Below are 22,467 nucleotides of genomic sequence, written 5' to 3' on the forward strand. Positions count from 1 at the left end.
ATTCTGCTATTTCTGAACACTTTTAAAGAGTTTAAATACAAAAGACAAAGTTCAGAGCTACAGAAACGTGTTGCTGACACGCCACAAAAAGAAAAACAGTTCAGTATCTTGTTATAACGTGAAAAGTTTGATGCTATAACAAGATGTTTTTACATAATAACAAGACATTTTCATATTGTGAAATACAAACTGATCACATTATAACAGCAAACACTTCTGTTATAATGTGACAACTTATTGTTATAAAACATTTCATGTAGTAACAAGATATTTTCACATTATAAAAGATATTTTACATTATTATGTTAAAACATGAACATTTTTATTATAACAATGAACTTTTCACGTTATAACATGATACTGAACTGTTTGTGTTTTTGTGGCGTGGCGGCAACACGCTGCCGTACGAAACACTACAGGCACTGATAAAAACTATACTTGTTGGAGTTAATCTGACTTTAAGATATATTTTGCACACTGAGAGATGGGTTACTTATAATAATTACAATCAGAAATAGCAATCAACACAGTAGAAACTGGGTATCAACATGTATTGTTTATTTATACAGATGACTGATATAGACCAAGGTATCATAACAATTATATAGCACTAACAACACTACAAGATACAGTTATTATATATATATATGCATAAAAGCCAACTCAGATTCCTTCACATGTAATTGAAAACAAAAATCACACAATCATCAGAACAAGATTTTATTTTAAGCAAAAAGATTAAAAAAAGACCTTCAGTGAAATGTTCAAAGATTACTTGCATACATGTTAAAAATGACTTAAAAACATAATGTTATTATACATTATACATATTATTATTATTATACATCACTGTACACAAACTAATACAGAAACTGAGGGGACATCCTTAAAACTACCATCAGTATTTCTATTATTATCATTATTAATAATATAACTGTTAGCTATTTATTCCCATGCTACCAATATCAATAACATTATTACATTTAGTTTTCTTTATTGCGACGACCTTTTTTGGAAACACTTTGTAATGAACGTGATTAATAAATGGTAAATGTATAGTTAATTAAAGTGAAGTTAATAGTTATTCCACTGTTGACAAACAATCAGATGTTTTACAAACCCTTTATTAAGCACTTGTTTATTGTTACGTGGCAACTGATGTTGATAATACTTTGTAAATGTTAATAAATACTGTGCAGTTCATCTGTAAACATTATTTGGATGGACATTATAAAGTTGCAACTGATGTTTATCAACATTTACAGTTGTTAATAAAGCATGTTTTGTTAGCAGTGAAATAACTATTAACTAAAGTTTAATTAACTATAAATTTAATCACTTTTTAATGATGTTATTATGAAGTGTTACCCCTTTTTTTATTTATTTTCATATTTTATGTCACCTCTAAACAACAACAACAACAACAACAATACTTCTAACAATCAGATACTAATACTACTGGTACTACTATTAATAGGAATAATAATAACAATAATCTGTCTCCATCTTTCTCTCAAGTTCACATATGTTCAATTTGCATGAATCAACATATATAATATAACACAACATAATATAATATGATTTAATATAATATAATATAATATAACATAACACAACACAACATAACATAACATATTATAATATATTATATTATAATATAATATAATATAATATAACATAACATAACATAACATAACACAACACAACACAACACAACAAACATAACATAACATAACATAATATAATATATTATAATATAATATAATATAACATAACATAACACAACACAACACAACACAACATAACATAACATAACATAACATAACATAATATAATATATTATAATATAATACAATGCAATATAACATAATATAATAGAACATAACATAACACAATATAATATAATATAATATAACACAATATAATATAATATAACATAATATAATATAATATAATATAATATAATATAATATAATATAATATAATATAATATAGAACATCCTGTATTAAAGATGAAGAGAAATGAGTACTTACATCTACAATAGGTGATAAACCATGATGATGAGTAAGTATGAACACACAGTTTGTTTATTAAGTGTCTGTCTGAGCTGAACGCTGCTCTCCTCTCCTGGTCCTCTGGTTCACAGCGACCACAACAACACAGAGGATCACCAGCAGACCAGGGAGCAGTGAGGACCTCACCATGTAGAGGGTGAAGTCCATCCCAGAGGGCTCTCTGACCTTCAGAAGAGTTTTGGCTGATGACAAACACTGGTAATCTGATTCAAGAACAGCACACCAGTACTCTCCTGTGTCTTCCAGTGAGACATTAGAGAGAATCAACAAGCCATCATCTTTAAATATGTTCAGTCTGCTCTTCAGATCAGAATCAGATGCTAAATTAAATTCACTCAAGAGTCTGCCTTCTGTTTGGTTTGACTTGATGAACCAGAAGTGCCACCTACCCTCTTCCCAACCTCTGCATCTGAAAGTGACATTGTCTCCTTCTGAGAAGAGCTCGACAGCAGGTGGGCCAGATTTGGGGCACACGAACAGGTCATACCGTTGAACATGGTTGTAGATTTCACACCTGTATGAACCTGTGTGATTTAACTGAAGCGATGAAAGCACCAGTGAGTAGTTTCTGCGCCCCTCTGAGACAGAGCTGGAGGTTATCCTATTACTCGTTGTCCAAAGTGGGGGCTGGTCGTCAGTGAAAACAGCGGCAGGGCACTGTAACACAGCTGTCTCTCCCACTGTGTGGAGGATAATCTCCAATGGTAGGTCTAACACTACAGGGTGACTGCTGACACACTGCTGTTGGTTCATCACCAGACAGCTGTACAATCTGATCTGTGTTAATGTGAGGTTGTAAATACGAAGTCCTGATGAGGTTTTCACCACTTGGGATCTTCCTTTAACATTGTCCATCACCGATGTTACACTGTCCCCAAAAAGTCTTGTCCAAATGTCGTCCACATATTCAGACTCACCCTTGAGCCACTGGATGTCCAGATTGTCAGCCGCTCCCTCACATGGCAGGTCCACTGTTTCTCCAACTGTCACATCAACATCTTTGTATCCATTCATCGTACTACAAACAATGATAGTGATGTTTTTCTCATATGTCACGTTTCCCCAACACTCCTCTTGGTACTGGCCGGAGTCTGAGTGGGTCAGGTTCTGGATCCTGTAAGAAGAAGTATTGTCTCTGCTGACAACTGACAGTCGATGTTTCAAGTCTTCATGTACTGTGGAGTTCTGGGACCAGAGGGCAGAGGTATTCCACAGGACGAGCTTCTCCTCACCAACAAATCTGGAGATCAGGCAGTAGTTGGCCTCCTCGGGGAGTCTGAAGGTGAAAGAGCCCCGTTCCTGTCTGACGACGATACGTTCTTCTGCATGAATGTTGTTGATGAGAGCAAACAGCAGGAAGGAGAGCTCTGTGACTGCAGCCATTCTGCTCTGAGGACGAGCAAACACTGACACCTCTCACCCTATAACCTCTACATCAACCCTCATCAGCAGCTTGTGATTGGAGGAACTTGACTTCTTTATCTCATCATCATAGGAAACGTTGACGCATTAGGCTCTGTACCAAGAAATCCAACCTCAACAGATTAGACACATGTTGTGAAGTGACTTTTAGACACATTAAAGGTGTTAACTTTAAAGTCCCCAAACTAGTGACATGCTGTTACACCATGGCTCCTGAGAGGTTTCATTATTTGCATTATTTCTTGTAACATGTGATCAGACATGTGTGATACGTGTTGGAAGAAATATATCCGTGTTCTGTGTCCTGTGTAAATCTTTGCCTTCCGTGTTGTTAAATGTTACTCTGTCTTGGTCCGTCTTCCCCTGTGTTGCCTCCCAGCATTTCTTCCAAGTGTTGCCTCCCGTTTTGGTTTCTGAGTTTGGTTTCTTGTTTCTCGTTTGATTTGAACTTTGCTTTTCTGTTGCACTTTGTTTAAGCTTTTTAGTTGCTACTTTGTTTTTTGGTCCTAGTGACTCATCTTTGGTTTGTATAGATTTCTTGTGTTTTGTATTTTCAGCTTTATTTTATCAAAGCTCACTTTTGGTTCCCCTATTTCCTGCCTCCTGTGTGTTGTCTGCGTTTGGGTCCTCACCTCGTCTAACATAGTGTAACAAGTGCTCCGTTATGAGCTGAGACGGTTCTCGTATTTCTGAAGCCAAACAAACCTTTAACAAAGTCATTGAATCGCCTGAAAAATGCATCGCCACAAAGCTGAAAACATGGCTGTTTTATACGGAGGAGTATTAGGGCCAGGGGTGAGGAAAAACATGAGAGAAGGATGTTTTTTTATTTGTCACTGATGAACTTTTTTAGCTCATGAAACGTTCAGATTTTGGAGATAAGTACAGCCACACTATGTTTTCAGGAAATCTTCTGTTATCGGGTACAAATCTTCAGATAGTGAGTCCTGAGAAGGACGATGTTGCAACACTGCCGCACATCACAAACACTGTTTCTACCCAGTTTGTATACTGAGTGTCAGATGGCTGTTGCAGAAAGTCAGCTTACTGTCATTCCTCAGGGCAGCAGTGTCACATTTCATTTCCATAAATGAGCTGCAGTTATTTCACTTAGTCTGCGTCACAAACAGAAAACATTTGTTCCTTTGTTTTGTGTTTTGTTATGTAGGCTGTACGAACTGTTGTGGCAACTGAAAATCAGTCGCTTGTCTAGTGCAGATGAGAGTTGGTCAAACACTAAGTTTGACACAATATTTCTTTTCTAGAAGTTCTTTATTACTTGCAAGCAAGAGTCACACATCAGCGGCACATACAGTCGAAACCAGAAGTTTACCAGAAGGATTAACAAAATTATTTCTATTTGCTGAATGCCAGAATAATGAGAGAGATCATTTTTAAGACAATTTTTTATTACCTTCTTCAAAATCAGAAGTTTACATAAATTTCATTAGTATGTCCCTCCTGCAGCAAAACGCCCCCACAACATGATGCTGCCACCCCCGTACTCCACAGTTGGGATGGTGTTCTCAGGCCTTTTCCCTCCAAATGTAACAATGTTCATTATGGGCAAACAGTTCAATTTTAGTTTCATCAGACCACAGGACATGTCTCCAAAAATTAAGGTCTTTGTCCCTGTGTGCATTTGCAAACTGTAATCTGGCTTTTTAATGTTGATTTTGGAGTAATGGCTTCTTCCTCGCTGAGTGGCCTTTCAGCCCATGTCGGTACAGGACTCGTTTCACTGTGGATAATGACACTCTCTTGACAGCTTCAGCCAGCATCTTCACAAGGTCTTTTGCTTTTGTTCTGGGGTTGATACGCACATTTCTGTGTTATGTTGGTTATGTGTCTTTTTATACAGTGTATGTAAACTTCTGGTTTTAAGTGTAGATGATGACTGAAGAGAGGCAGTCTCTCCTCATCCTTTATAATAGTAGAACCCATACACACAATTGCAGCAGTCACAAGGTTACAAGTGAACTCACTTAAAATAACACTCCAACATCTCCACATCCAGATTAGGTTAAACATAATCTTAGCATACATGTACGTTCCATAGTTTATGTGTCATACATCAACCATTGTCAGAACAAAGATACACAGAAGAAGTGACACGAACACCTTCAGGATGAACTCCTTAACCGAGTTCCTACTTAGGTTAGTTTTCACAGCCTTATACCATACATGCTCTGCAACCATATAACTGTCACTAGACAGAAACCATGCAGGAGGCCCACAGGCACAAGTTTTCACCCTAAAACATCTGGAAGGGAGGAACACACGTGCAAATGTTGTTTCTGGACTTCAGCTCGGCATTCAATACCATCATCCTGCAGCATCTGGTGAGCAAACTGCCCCCCCCTTGGCTTCAGCAGCCCCCTGTGTAACTGGCTGCTTGACTTCCTCTCAAACAGACCCCAGTATGTGCGGGTGGGCAACAACGCCTCCAGTGTCATCTCCCTCAGCACCGGCTCCCCTCAAGACTGCGTCCTCAGCCCGCACGACTGTAGTGCCAGGTCCACCACTAACCACATTGTGAAGTTTGATGAAGAGAGCACACCTCCCCCCTCCAATTCTGACCACCTTCTACAGAGGCACTATAGAGAGCATACTGACCAGCTGCATCCCTGTCTGGTCAGGAGCCTGCAGTGCTCTGACAGGAAGACCCTGCAGGGTGGTGAGGACAGTAGAGGAAATCATCGGGACTTCTCTTCCTCCCATCCAAGTCACTGCAAAGAAACGCTGCCCGATCAGGGCTTCATAACATCAGCAGAGACACCTCCCACCCCCACCATGGACTGTTCTCGCTGCTGGACTCTGGAAAGAGGTTCTGCAGCCTTCGAAGCAGAACAGCCAGGTTCTACAACAGCTTCTTCCCACAAGCCATAAGACTGCTGAACACAAACTAAAATCCTCCCTCACACACCCACTCAGGACTGCTTCACTTGACTGCAATATAATAATACACACTGTGCAATATATATTTTTATGTTTTATATTATAGTATTTATGACTACAGTTTTTATTTAATTTATTTATTGTAAATACTTGCTGCTGTCATTATCCTGCGCTATACTGAGCCAAATGCAACAAAATATCGTTCTGATCTGCACTGTGAGGGGTACTTTTGAATGACAATAAAGAAAAGTCTAAGTCTACACATATCTATATTTGTTAAGTTACATAAGCAACAATAACACATCAAAATAATATAAGGGACTTTAGAGAATTTCCCTCAGAGTACCTAAAGAGACTCTATAGAGTGGTGTAGTCTGTAGTCCTAAAACCTGGAAACCAGTTTGCACTTTGGTTCCCTCGTCTAAAAGTCTATGTGCGGTTTTTTAATTGGTTGCCTGAAATAAGGTGTGTAGTTACTGGAGGCTGAAGATATTTACACTTTTTGTTGTACGACATAAAATACATCATTGAATGTGCCACAATTTAGTTATAAAGCTCTTACGTGTGTTAACAACGGCAGTTACTAACAAGTGTCTTAAAGAGACTACAGAGGTTGTCGGGGACATTAAACATCATCACAGCGAGACTCGTCTACTAGTCTGTCTTCACAGGCCCATTGAAGTTACACACTATTCTAACTCTGACTTTACAACTTGTACATTGATCAGTTTATAGAAAACCTGCATAGTAATTGTGCAGTAAGACGCTCAGTGGTCGTGACGTTTAAGTCACGTGACCGTGATGTCGTCTGTTTGTAGCCTAACATTAGCTTTTTACTGCTAGAGATTTAATTTGCGCTTCAAAAATCACAAAAGTGGTGTTCATCTGTGAAGATTATCTTGATGAACAAATCTGTCAGAGTCACAGAGATTATTTTCTGCAATAATCAAAAATCCATTTGAAAGATCCCGTAGGCTTTTTGTGGAGGGAACCAGGGCGTTGCTAACTTCAGCGTTAGCCTACAAACACACCTCATGGCTACACCACTCTATTCTGCTGCATTTGATCAGAGACCCACTGAAGTGCCAAACAGCAACACACTGAATCAGGCTGACCTCTGACCTCACATTGTGACTCAGACAATTCCTTTTTTTTCAGCTTTTTCCTCGACTGAAGCTGCTATCCGGCCAACTTCTGTCACTTTTATTTTGTGCATTTAGAAAACAATATTTATTGTGGACATTAAAAGGACGAATACTGAGTAATAAAATGCAGCAAATACGTTTTGTAAATTTTTTAAATTTAATTTATCAAGTATAATAAAAACAATAAAAACAGTAAAATGTTCCAAGTAAATTTAAAATGATAACAGCTCTTTTAAACCTGATTGTATTTGTCATTTCTAATCAGTTATTTCATATAAATGATTGTTTGATCAACAGGTAACACTTTATAATAACCATCATTAATGAATGGTAAATGTATAGTTAATTAAAACTTAGTTAATAATTATTTCCCTGCTGATAAACAATGAGATGCTTTATGCATCATTTATCAAACAACTGTAGAGGTTCATCAGGCAACTTTATAATATCATCTAAATAATGTTTACAGATGAACTACACAGTCTTTATTAATCATTTACAAACTATTATAAACATCAGTTGCAACAATTTGTCATTAAATTGTTTATGAAGCAGTTCATTATTTGTTTACAGTGAAATAATTATGAATGAAAGTTGATTTATTAATGATGGTTATTATAAAATATTACAGATGAATATTTCCATTCTGCTATTTCTGAACACTTTTAAAGAGTTTAAATACAAAAGACAAAGTTCAGAGCTACAGAAACGTGTTGCTGACACGCCACAAAAAGAAAAACAGTTCAGTATCTTGTTGTAACGTGAAAAGTTTGATGCTATAACAAGATGTTTTTACATAATAACAAGACATTTTCATATTGTGAAATACAAACTGATCACATTATAACAGCAAACACTTCTGTTATAATGTGACAACTTATTGTTATAAAACATTTCATGTAGTAACAAGATATTTTCACATTATAAAAGATATTTTACATTATTATGTTAAAACATGAACATTTTTATTATAACAATGAACTTTTCACGTTATAACATGATACTGAACTGTTTGTGTTTTTGTGGCGTGGCGGCAACACGCTGCCGTACGAAACACTACAGGCACTGATAAAAACTATACTTGTTGGAGTTAATCTGACTTTAAGATATATTTTGCACACTGAGAGATGGGTTACTTATAATAATTACAATCAGAAATAACAACCAACACAGTAAAAACTGGGTATCAACATGTATTGTGTATTTATACAGATGACTGACATAGACCAAGGTATCATAACAATTATATAGCACTAACAACACTACAAGATACAGTTATTATATATATATATGCATAAAAGCCAACTCAGATTCCTTCACATGTAATTGAAAACAAAAATCACACAATCATCAGAACAAGATTTTATTTTAAGCAAAAAGATTAAAAAAAGACCTTCAGTGAAATGTTCAAAGATTACTTGCATACATGTTAAAAATGACTTAAAAACATAATGTTATTATACATTATACATATTATTATTATTATACATCACTGTACACAAACTAATACAGAAACTGAGAGGATATCCTTAAAACTACCATCAGTATTTCTATTATTATCATTATTAATAATATAACTGTTAGCTATTTATTCCCATGCTATCAATATCAATAACATTATTACATTTAGTTTTCTTTATTGCGACGACCTCTTTTGGAAACACTTTCTAATGAACGTGATTAATAAATGGTAAATGTATAGTTAATTAAAGTGAAGTTAATAGTTATTCCACTGTTGACAAACAATCAGATGTTTTACAAACCCTTTATTAAGCACTTGTTTATTGTTACGTGGCAACTGATGTTGATAATACTTTGTAAATGTTAATAAATACTGTGCAGTTCATCTGTAAACATTATTTGGATGGAAATTATAAAGTTGCAACTGATGTTTATCAGCATTTACATTTGTTAATAAAGCATGTTTTGTTAGCAGTGAAATAACTATTAACTAAAGTTTAATTAACTATAAATTCAATCAATTTTTAATGATGTTATTACAAAGTGTTACCCCTCTTTTTATTAATTTTCATATTTTATAATATAATATGATTTCATATAATTTCATCTAATGTAATGTAATGTAACATAATACAACATAATATAATATAATATAATATAATATAACATAACATAGCATAACATAACATAACATAACATAACATAACATAATATAATATAATATAATATAATATAATATAATATTGAACATCCTGTATTAAAGATGAAGAGAAATGAGTACTTACATCTACAATAGGTGATAAACCATGATGATGAGTAAGTATGAACACACAGTTTGTTTATTAACTGTCTGTCTGAGCTGAACGCTGCTCTCCTCTCCTGGTCCTCTGGTTCACAGCGACCACAACAACACAGAGGATCACCAGCAGACCAGGGAGCAGTGAGGACCTCACCGTGTAGAGGGTGAAGTCCATCCCAGAGGGCTCTCTGAACTTCAGAAGAGTTTTGTTTGATGACACACACTGGTCATCTGGGTCAAGAACAGCACACCAGTACTCTCCTGTGTCTTCCAGTGAGACATTAGAGAGAATCAACAAGCCATCATCATCAAATATGTTCAGTCTGGTCTTCAGATCAGAATCAGATGCTAAATTAAATCTACTCAAGAGTCTGCCTTCTTTTTGGTTTGACTTGATGAACCAGTAGTGCCACTCACCCTCTTCCCAACCTGTGCATCTGAAAGTGACATTGTCTCCTTCTGAGAAGAGCTCGACAGCAGGTGGGCCAGGTTTGGTCACTTAGTCTGCGTCACAAACAGAAAACATTTGTTCCTTTGTTTTGTGTTTTGTTATGTAGGCTATACAAACCTAAAGAGACTCTATAGAGTGGTGTAGTCTGTAGTCCTAAAACCTGGAAATCAGTTTGCATTTCTGCACTTTGGTTCCCTCGTCTAAAAGTCTATGTGGGTTTTTTTTAATTGGTATCTTTCACAAAACAACCTCCTTGACCCCAATCAGTCAGGCTTCAGGACTGCTCACTCCACTGAGACGGCCCTCCTCGCAGTGACTGAGTCCCTCCGTGTCGCCAGAGCCTCGTCCCACTCGTCCGTCCTCATTCTCCTCGACCCATCTTCTGCGTTTGACACAGTCAGCCACCAAATCCTCCTCTCCACTCTGGCTGAACTTGGCATCGCTGACGCTGCTCTAACCTGGTTCACATCATACCTGACAAATCGCACCTTTCAGGTCATAAGGAATGACTCCTTGTCCAAACCCTGCTTTCTGTAATCTGGTGTCCCTCACGGCTCAGTCCTAAGACCACTTCTGTTCTCACTCTACACCAGATCACTAGGCTCTGCAATCACATCACATGGATTCTCTTACCACTGTTATGCAGATGACACCCAACTGTTCTTCTCTTTTTCCCCAGCGCACATCTTGGAATATCTGGCAGACATCTCCACCTCAAGCTCAACCTTCATAAAACTGAACTCCTCTTCATCCCGGGGAAAGACTGGCCTTGCATGAACCTGTCAGTCACTGTCGAGGACATCACAGTATCGCCTTCATCGACTGGGAGGAACCTGGGCGTAATCCTCTACGACAGACTATCCCACACCCCAACATCACTGCTGTGGCCCAATCCTGCAGACTTGTCTTCTCCAACAGCCGCAGGATCCGGTCTTTCCTCACGAAGGACGCAACGCAACTCCTGGTCAAAGTGCTGGTCATCTCCCACTTGGACTACTGCAACTCTCTCTTGGCTGGACTCCAGCCTCTGAAACTAAACATTTGCAACGTATCCAGAAAGCTGCAGCGCGCCTTGTTTTCAAACTACCCAAGTACTCCCATGTGACCCCCTCCGCCGTGACCTCCACTGGCTTCCTGTTGCAGCCCGGCTCTGATTCAAGTTGATGGTGCTGGCCACTCAACGGAACTGCACCCATCTACCTTCAAACACTGGTCAGACCACAAGACCCAACGCGAGCACTTTGCTCCACTACATCAGCTGGCCGGCTGGTACTGCCATCGCTGAGAGCAAACAAAGATCGCCCAGCAAAGTCACGACTCTTCTCTGTTCTGGCGCCTCAGTGGTGGAACTACCTCCCGACCAATGTCAGGACAGCAGAATCAATCGCCATCTTCCGCAAATGACTCAAGACTCACTTGTTCAGACTTCACCTCGACCCTGCGTAACATGATCATGTGACCGTGATGTCGTCCGTTTGTAGTCTAACATTAGCTTTTTACTGCTAGAGATTTAACTTACGCTTCAAAAATCACAAAAGTGGTGTTTATCTGTGAAGATTATCTTGATGAACAAAACCTGTCAGAGTCACAGAGATTATTTTCTGCAATAATTCAAAATCCATTTGAAAGATCCTGTAGGCTTTTTGTGGAGGGAACCAGAGCGATGCTAACTTCAGCGTGAGCCTACAAACACACGTCATGGCTACACCACTCTATTCTGCTGCATTTGATCAGAGACCCACTGAAGTGCCAAACAGCAACACACTGAATCAGGCTGACCTCTGACCTCACATTGTGACTCAGACGATTCCTTTTTTTTTCAGCTTTTTCCTCGACTGAAGCTGCTATCCGGCCTGTTCACACAACTTCTGTCACTTTTATTTTGTGCATTTAGAAAACAATATTTATTGTGGACATTAAAAGGACGAATACTGAGTAATAAAATGCAGCAAATACGTTTTTTAAATTTTTTTTATTTAATTTATGAAATATAAAAAAACAATAAAAACAGTTAAATGTTCCAATTATATTTAAAATGATAACAACTCTTTTTAACCTGATTATATTTGTCATTTCTAATCAGTTATTTCATATAAATGATTGTTTGATCAACAGGTAACACTTTATAATAACCATCATTAATGAATGGTAAATGTATAATTAATCAAAACTTAGTTAATAATTATTTCCCTGCTGATAAACAATGAGATGCTTTATGCATCAGTTATCAAACAACTGTAGAGGTTCATCAGGCAACTTTATAATATCATCTAAATAATGTTTACAGATGAACTACACAGTCTTTATTAATCATTTACAAACTATTATAAACATCAGTTGCAACAATTTGTCATTAAATTGTTTATGAAGCAGTTCATTATTTGTTAACAGTGAAATAATTATGAATGAAAGTTGATTTATTAATGATGGTTATTATAAAATATTACAGATGAATATTTCCATTCTGCTATTTCTGAACACTTTTAAAGAGTTTAAATACAAAAGACAAAGTTCAGAGCTACAGAAACGTGTTGCTGACACGCCACAAAAAGAAAAACAGTTCAGTATCTTGTTATAACGTGAAAAGTTTGATGCTATAACAAGATGTTTTTACATAATAACAAGACATTTTCATATTGTGAAATACAAACTGATCACATTATAACAGCAAACACTTCTGTTATAATGTGACAACTTATTGTTATAAAACATTTCATGTAGTAACAAGATATTTTCATATTATAAAAGATATTTTACATCATCATGTTAAAACATGAACATTTTTATTATAACAATAAACTTTTCACGTTATAACATGATACTGAACTGTTTGTGTTTTTGTGGCGTGGCGGCAACACGCTGCCGTACGAAACACTACAGGCACTGATAAAAACTATACTTGTGAACGTTGGAGTTAATCTGACTTTAAGATATATTTTGCACACTGAGAGATGGGTTACTTATAATAATTACAATCAGAAATAACAATCAACACAGTAAAAACTGGGTATCAACATGTATTGTTTATTTATACAGATGACTGATATAGACCAAGGTATCATAACAATTATATAGCACTAACAACACTACAAGATACAGTTATTATATATATATATATGCATAAAAGCCAACTCAGATTCCTTCACATGTAATTGAAAACAAAAATCACATAATCATCAGAACAAGATTTTATTTTAAGCAAAAAGATTAAAAAATATACCTTCAGTGAAATGTTCAAAGATTACTTGCATACATGTTAAAAATGACTTAAAAACATAATGTTATTATACATTATACATATTATTATTATTATACATCACTGTACACAAACTAATACAGAAACTGAGGGGACATCCTTAAAACTATCATCAGTATTTCTATTATTATCATTATTAATAATATAACTGTTAGCTATTTATTCCCATGCTATCAATATCAATAACATTATTACATTTAGTTTTCTTTATTGCGACGACCTCTTTTGGAAACACTTTCTAATGAACGTGATTAATAAATGGTAAATGTATAGTTAATTAAAGTGAAGTTAATAGTTATTCCACTGTTGACAAACAATCAGATGTTTTACAAACCCTTTATTAAGCACTTGTTTATTGTTACGTGGCAACTGATGTTGATAATACTTTGTAAATGTTAATAAATACTGTGCAGTTCATCTGTAAACATTATTTGGATGGACATTATAAAGTTACAACTGATGTTTATCAACATTTACAGTTGTTAATAAAGCATGTTTTGTTAGCAGTGAAATAACTATTAACTAAATATAATATATATAATATGTAAGTAATATAATATAAGTAATATAATATAATATAATATAGTATAATATAATATAATATAATATAATATAATATAACATAATATAATATAATATAATATAACATAACATTTAATTTAATAGTTTAATTGACTATAAATGTAATCATTTTTTAATGATGTTATTATGAAGTGTTACCCCTCTTTTTATTTATTTTCATATTTTATGTCACCTCTAAACAACAACAACAACACCAACAACAACACTTCTAATAATCAGATACTAATACTACTGGTACTACTATTAATAGTAATAATAATAACAATAATCTGTCTCCATCTTTCTCTCAAGTTCAAATATGTTAAATTTTGCATGAATTGGCCACCATCAACATAAATAATATAATATAATATAATATAATATAATATAATATAATATAATATAATGATATAATATAATTTAATATAATATAATATAATATAATATAATATAGAACATCCTGTATTAAAGATGAAGAGAAATGAGTACTTACATCTACAATAGGTGATAAACCATGATGATGAGTAAGTATGAACACACAGTTTGTTTATTAACTGTCTGTCTGAGCTGAACGCTGCTCTCCTCTCCTGGTCCTCTGGTTCACAGCGACCACAACAACACAGAGGATCACCAGCAGACCAGGGAGCAGTGAGGACCTCACCGTGTAGAGGGTGAAGTCCATCCCAGAGGGCTCTCTGAACTTCAGAAGAGTTTTGGTTGATGACAAACACTGGTAATCTGAGTCAAGAACAGCACACCAGTACTCTCCTGTGTCTTCCAGTGAGACATTAGAGAGAATCAACAAGCCATCATCATCAAATATGTTCAGTCTGGTCTTCAGATCAGAATCAGATGCTAAATTAAATCTACTCAAGCGTCTGCCTTCTGTTTGGTTTGACTTGATGAACCATTCTTGCTGCTCACCCTCTTCCCAACCTCTGCATCTGAAAGTGACATTGTCTCCTTCTGAGAAGAGCTCGACAGCAGGTGGGCCAGATTTGGGGCACACGAACAGGAAATACTGTTGAACATGGTTGTAGATTTCACACGTGTATATACCTGAGTGATTTAACTGAAGCGATGAAAGCACCAGTGAGTAGTTTCTGCCCACCTCTGAGTTGGAGTATATCCTATTGAACGTTTTCCAAAGTGGGGGCTGGTCGTCAGTGAAATCAGCGGCAGGGCACTGTAACACAGCTGTCTCTCCCACTGTGTGGAGGATCATCTCCAATGGTAGGTTTAACACTACAATGTGACTGCTGACACACTGCTGTTGGTTCATCACCAGACAGCTGTACCATCTGAACCGTGTTAACGTGAGGTTGTAAATACGAAGTCCTGATGAGGTTTTCACCACTTGGGATCTTCCTTTAACATTGTTCATCACCGATGTTACACTGTCCCCAAAAACTCTTGTCCAAATGTTCCTATATCTAGACTCACCCTTGAGCCACTGGATGTCCAGATTGTCAGCCGCTCCCTCACATAGCAGGTCCACTGTTTCTCCAACTGTCACACGGAAACCTTTGTATCTATTCATCGTACTACAAACAATGATAGTGATGTTTTTCTCATATGTCACGTTGCCCCAACACTCCACTTGGTACTGGCCGGAGTCTGAGTGCATCAGGTTCTGGATCCTGTAAGATACTGTGGAGTTCTGGGACCAGAGGGCAGAGGTATTCCACAGGACGAGCTTCTCCTCACCAACAAATCTGGAGATCAGGCAGGAGTTGGCCTCCTCGGGGAGGCTGAAGGTGAAAGAGTCCCGTTCCTCTACGATGACGATACGTTCTTCTGCATGAATGTTGTTGATGAGAGCAAACAGCAGGAAGGAGAGCTCTGTGACTGCAGCCATTCTGCTCTGAGGACGAGCAAACACTGACACCTCTCACCTGATTATCTCTACATTACATCAACCCTCATCAGCAGCTTGTGATTGGAGGAACGTGACTTCTTTATCTCATCATCATAGGAAACGTTGACGCATTAGGCTCTGTACCAAGAAATCCAACCTCAACAGATTAGACACATGTTGTGAAATGACTTTTAGACACATTTAAGGTGTTAACTTGAGTTTACTGCAAGATTCATCTAAACAGAAGTCCCCAGACTAGTGACATGCTGTTACACCATGGCTCCTGAGAGGTTTCATTATTTGCATTATTTCTTGTAACATGTAATCAGACATGTGTGACACGTGTTAGAAGAAATATATCCGTGTTCTGTGTCCTGTGTAAATCTTTGCCTTCCGTGTTGTTAAATGTTACTCTGTCTCGGTCCGTCTTCCCCTGTGTTGCCTCCCAGCATTTCTTCCCAGTGTTGCCTCCCGTTTTGGTTTCTGAGTTTGGTTTCTTGTTTCTCGTTTGATTTGAACTTTGCTTTTCTGTTGCACTTTGTTTAAGCTTTTTAGTTGCTACTTTGTTTTTTGGTCCTAGTGACTCATCTTTGGTTTGTATAGATTTCTTGTGTTTTGTATTTTCAGCTTTATTTTATCAAAGCTCACTTTTGGTTCCCCTATTTCCTGCCTCCTGTGTGTTGTCTGCGTTTGGGTCCTCACCTCGTCTAACATAGTGTAACAAGTGCTCCGTTATGAGCTGAGACGGTTCTCGTATTTCTGAAGCCAAACAAACCTTTAACAAAGTCATTGAATCGCCTGAAAAATGCATCGCCACAAAGCTGAAAACATGGCTGTTTTATACGGAGGAGTATTAGGGCCAGGGGTGAGGAAAAACATGAGAGAAGGATGTTTTTTTATTTGTCACTGATGAACTTTCTTAGCTCATGAAACGTTCAGATTTTGGAGATAAGTACAGCCACGCTATGTTTTCAGGAAATCTTCTGTTATCGGGTACAAATCTTCAGATAGTGAGTTCTGAGAAGGACGATGTTGCAACACTGCCGCACATCACAAACACTGTTTCTACCCAGTTTGTATACTGAGTGTCAGATGGCTGTTGCAGAAAGTCAGCTTGCTGTCATTCCTCAGGGCAGCAGTGTCACATTTCATTTCCATAAATGAGCTGCAGTTATTTCACTTAGTCTGCATCACAAGCAGAAACATTTGTTTGTTTGTTTGTTTTGTTATGTAGGCTATACAAACCTAAAGAGACTCTATAGAGTGGTGTAGTCTGTAGTCCTAAAACCTGGAAATCAGTTTGCATTTCTGCACTTTGGTTCCCTCGTCTAAAAGTCTATCTGTTTTTTTTTTGAGTGGTCTCTTTTACAAAACGACCTCCTTGACCCCAATCAGTCAGGCTTCAGGACTGCTCACTCCACTGAGACGGCCCTCCTCACAGTGAATGGGTCCCTCCGTGTCGCCAGAGCCTCGTCCCACTCGTCCGTCCTCATTCTCCTCGACCCATCTTCTGCGTTTGACACAGTCAGCCACCAAATCCTCCTCTCCACTCTGGCTGAACTTGGCATCGCTGACGCTGCTCTAACCTGGTTCACATCATACCTGACAAATCGCACCTTTCAGGTCATAAGGAATGGCTCCTTGTCCAAACCCTGCTTTCTGTAATCTGGTGTCCCTCACGGCTCAGTCCTAAGACCACTTCTGTTCTCACTCTACACCAGATCACTAGGCTCTGCAATCACATCACATGGATTCTCTTACCACTGTTATGCAGATGACTGTTCTTCTCTTTTTCCCCAACGTACATCTTGGAATGCCTGGTAGACATCTCCACCTCAAGCTCAACCTTCATAAAACTGAACTCCTCTTCATCCCGGGGAAAGACTGCCCTCGCATGAACCTGTCAGTCACTGTCGAGGACGTCACAGTATCGTCTTCATCGACTGGGAGGAATGACTGCAACTATCCCGCACTCCCAACATCACTGCTGTGGCCCAATCCTGCAGATATGCCCTCTACAACATCCGCAGCATCTGGTCTTTCCTTACAAAGGACACAATGCAACTCCTGGTCCAAGTGCTGGTCATCTCCCACCTGGACTACTACAACTAGCTCTTGGCTGGACTCCCAGCCTCTGCGACTTAACCGGTACAGCATATCCAGAACGCTGCAGCGTACCTTGTTTTCAATCTACCCAAACACTCCCATGTGACCCCCCTCCGCTGTGACCTCTTCTGGCTTCCTGTTGCAGCCCGGATCCGATTCAAGACGATGGTACTGGCCTTCAAGACCATCAACAGAACTGCACCCATCTACCTCCAAACACTGGTCAGACCACAAACGGCTTTATTGGAGAACCTGGACACCAGCGACTCCCAGGTAGTTGCCAGCGCACCAACCCAAGCCCATGCCTCAGCCCCAGCCCAGCTACCAGCCCAAGCTGAAGCCCATGCCTCAGCCCCAGACAAGTCCAAAGTGGACCCATTTTTGGGAACCCGCCTGGCCTACAAGGTGCTCCCGCCAAGAAAACGTCGTCCCCGTCCACGTCCATGTCCTTGCCCCATGATCTGCTGTTCAGGTCCAGCTGTTCTGCTGCCCAGTGCCCTGGAGCCAGGCCTGCCCAGCACCCCAGCTCCATTAACGGTGGCCCGGCCAACACCTGCAGTGGTTCTCCTTCGACTATGTGGCCGACACCTGGCAGTGGTCCGGCTGACCAGCCCCTGTGCTCCTCCGTCGGCAGCCTGGCCGACACCTGTTCCTGCTCCTCCGTCAGCGGTCCGGTCGAGTCCAGAGTGCTTCCACCATCACCGCCGGCCTCCAGAGGGTTCCAGCCATCGCCACCGTTGCCAACAGACTCCAGAGGGCTTCTGCAGTCCCAGAGGGTTTCCGCCTTCACCGCAGGCCTCCTGATAGGCCACTGCCCCTCATCCCGACTTCCTGGTTTCCCCCTGATCTGACTTTGGTTATGTGACCATGATGTCGTCTGTTTGTAGCCTAACATTAGCTTTTTACTGCTAGAGATTTAATTTACGCTCTTTAAAAATCACAAAAGTGGTGTTCATCTGTGAAGATTATCTTGATGAACAAAACCTGTCAGAGTCACAGAGATTATTTTCTGCAATAATCCAAAATCCAGTTGAAAGATCCCGTAGGCTTTTTGTGGAGGGAACCAGAGCGATGCTAACTTCAGCGTTAGCCTACAAACATACGTCATGGTTACACCACTCTATTCTGCTGCATTTGATCAGAGACCCACTGAAGTGCCAAACAGCAACACACTGAATCAGGCTGACCTCTGACCTCACATTGTGACTCAGACTGTGTCCGTAAGAAGAGTATGAAAACAAGGTCCCACTTTATAAAAACCATCATTAATGAATCATGAATTTACAGTAAATCAAACTTTAGTTAATAGTTATTTATCTTTTTAAACATCAACTTTCTCATGGCCATCAAGATAATGTTCATAACCTCACTGCACAGTGTTTAATAACATTTACAAAGTATTATGAACATCAGTTGCAACTTTACAATAAACAGCTGCTTATTAAATGTTTTATGAAGCATTCAATTGTTTGTTAAAGGAGCATTATGTAGTTTTAGGGAAGAAATGTTAATGAGAAGAGAAAGATCTTCATTGGCTGATTTTTTTTCTGCCTAAACAAACTAAATAATCAAACTCTCTTTGTTTTCATGACTGAACAAACTGAATAAACAAACGGACCTTAAAGGACAACACAATTTATACTGCTTTACCTTGTTTATCTGTGGCGGACCCTGCCACCTTTCTAGCTTCAGTGTTGTGGGGACCTTATTTTCCTGAGTTTGTATTATTACCTCATTAATATTGTAAATATTAAAATTCTGAGTTTTAACTTCTTCTCTAAAACTACATGGAGCTCCTCCTGACGTTTAATTAACTCTACAATAACATTTATTAATGAAGGTTATTGTTAATTATTCACGTGACGTCATCACAAACAACACAGAGCAGTCATACCTGCGTACACCACTGTTGCGATCGCTGCAGCCACCGCGTGCACGCGGTATTTCTCCTCCACCGATCGCGTGTGCGTGACAGCAGTCTGAACCGCAAAGGCGCACGCGAGCTCCACTGCGGCGGCCTTGGGCAGTGGCGCGTGAATGGGGCTGATGCACCGGTAACCGAGGAGCTTGTGGCGCGCGTGCAGTCCCGACAACCCCATACCCCAGATCACAGGCACGGCGGCTCGCGCGGCAGCGGCCGCAGCGAACTGGCACGCGATCCGCCGCAGGGCGCACGAGCCCGAGAGCCTCGCGTGGTACGCGTGCTCGAGCGCACCGGTGGGGTCGCCGATGGCCCCGCTGAAGGTGAGCCCGTGGATCACGGCTGCCAGGTACGTCAAGGTGAGCGCGAGTCGAGGCTCGATCCCGCCCACCTCGGACAGCAGCCTGAGCTCGTGCGTCCCCGCGAGCAGCACCAGAGACACCGCCACGTCTGCAGTCATGCTGGCGGCAGGTCCGCGCTCTCTGTCGGGGACTGTCTGCGCCTTCAGCCGCTGAGAGGCTCCGCTGTGCCCCGAGCAGCTGCTGCCTCCTCCAGGCCTCTGTCTCTCTCTGTACCGAGGAATCTCGCTTCCTCCGGTGGATGAGAGCCTCGGCTGTGCCGGGCTGCTGCTGCTGCTCTGTCCCGGAGGATGCGGGGTCCAAAAAACAGAATCGCTTTGAGCAGCAAACAAGTCTGTGCAACCAGTTCAAACTGGTCCGAGGTGAAACCAGTCTGTGGATCACTGACTGGTGTGTGGATGCTGCCATGGGCTCACATCCTTTAAGTGCACTGACTGTAGATATTCATATGTTTAGATGACTGATAACAGATGCAGCTCATCTGCTTGTGTTCTTATGTGTCCCCATCATATCCACAAACCTCATTAGAGAGTAAACACAAGATGCACCCAGATTAATGAGGAGAAATAAACACACTCAGACAGACAGTTCCCTTAGAAAATAATCACTATAATATTCTGTTATATATTGGTTTTCAAAGTGTTTTACTCATCAGGACCTGTATGTTTATCACAGCAGATGTTAGTGATGGAGGGATTTAAGCCGTCCTGATGAGATGGATGTTAAAGCTGAAATGTTGAGGCTTAAAATAAAAGTTTGGGAGCTATAATCCAGTTTACTGATATTTCCTGCTTTTCCCTCGACTGAAGCTGCTATCCGGCCTGTTCACACAACTTCTGTCACTTTTGTTTTGTGCAATTAGAAACAATATTTCTTGTGGACATTAAAAGGACGAATACTGAGTAATAAAATGCAGCAAGATACTTTTTTTGTCATTTCTAATCAGTAATTTCATATAAATGATTGTTTGATCAACAGGTAACACTTTATAATAACCATCATTAATGAATGGTAAATGTATAATTAATTAAAACTTAGTTAATAATTATTTCCCTGCTGATAAACAATGAGATGCTTTATGCATCATTTATCAAACAACTGTAGAGGTTCATCAGGCAACTTTATAATATCATCTAAATAATGTTTACAGATGAACTACACAGTCTTTATTAATCATTTACAAACTATTATAAACATCAGTTGCAGCAATTTGTCATCAAATTATTTATGAAGCAGTTCATTATTTGTTCACAGTGAAATAATTATGAATGAAAGTTGATTTATTAATGATGGTTATTATAAAATATTACAGATGAATATTTCCATTCTGCTATTTCTGAACACTTTTAAAGAGTTTAAATACAAAAGACAAAGTTCAGAGCTACAGAAACGTGTTGCTGACACGCCACAAAAAGAAAAACAGTTCAGTATCTTGTTATAACGTGAAAAGTTTGATGCTATAACAAGATGTTTTTACATAATAACAAGACATTTTCATATTGTGAAATACAAACTGACCACATTATAACAGCAAACACTTTTTGTTATAATGTGACAACTTATTGTTATAAAACATTTCATGTAGTAACAAGATATTTTCATATTCTAAAAGATATTTTACATTATTATGTTAAAACATGAACATTTTTATTATAACAATAAACTTTTCTCGTTATAACATGATACTGAACTGTTTGTGTTTTTGTGGCGTGGCGGCAACACGCTGCCGTACGAAACACTACAGGCACTGATAAAAACTATACTTGTGAATGTTGGCGTTAATCTGACTTTAAGATATATTTTGCACACTGAGAGATGGGTTACTTATAATAATTACAATCAGAAATAACAATCAACACAGTAGAAACTGGGTATCAACATGTATTGTTTATTTATACAGATGACTGATATAGACCAAGGTATCATAACAATTATATAGCACTAACAACACTACAAGATACAGTTATTATATATATATATGCATAAAAGCCAACTCAGATTCCTTCACATGTAATTGAAAACAAAAATCACATAATCATCAGAACAAGATTTTATTTTAAGCAAAAAGATTAAAAAATATACCTTCAGTGAAATGTTCAAAGATTACTTGCATACATGTTCAAAATGACTTAAAAACATAATGTTAATATACAT

This window comes from Pagrus major, chromosome 2 (assembly GCF_040436345.1).
Source record: "Pagrus major chromosome 2, Pma_NU_1.0".
Taxonomy (NCBI): Eukaryota; Metazoa; Chordata; class Actinopteri; order Spariformes; family Sparidae; genus Pagrus; species Pagrus major.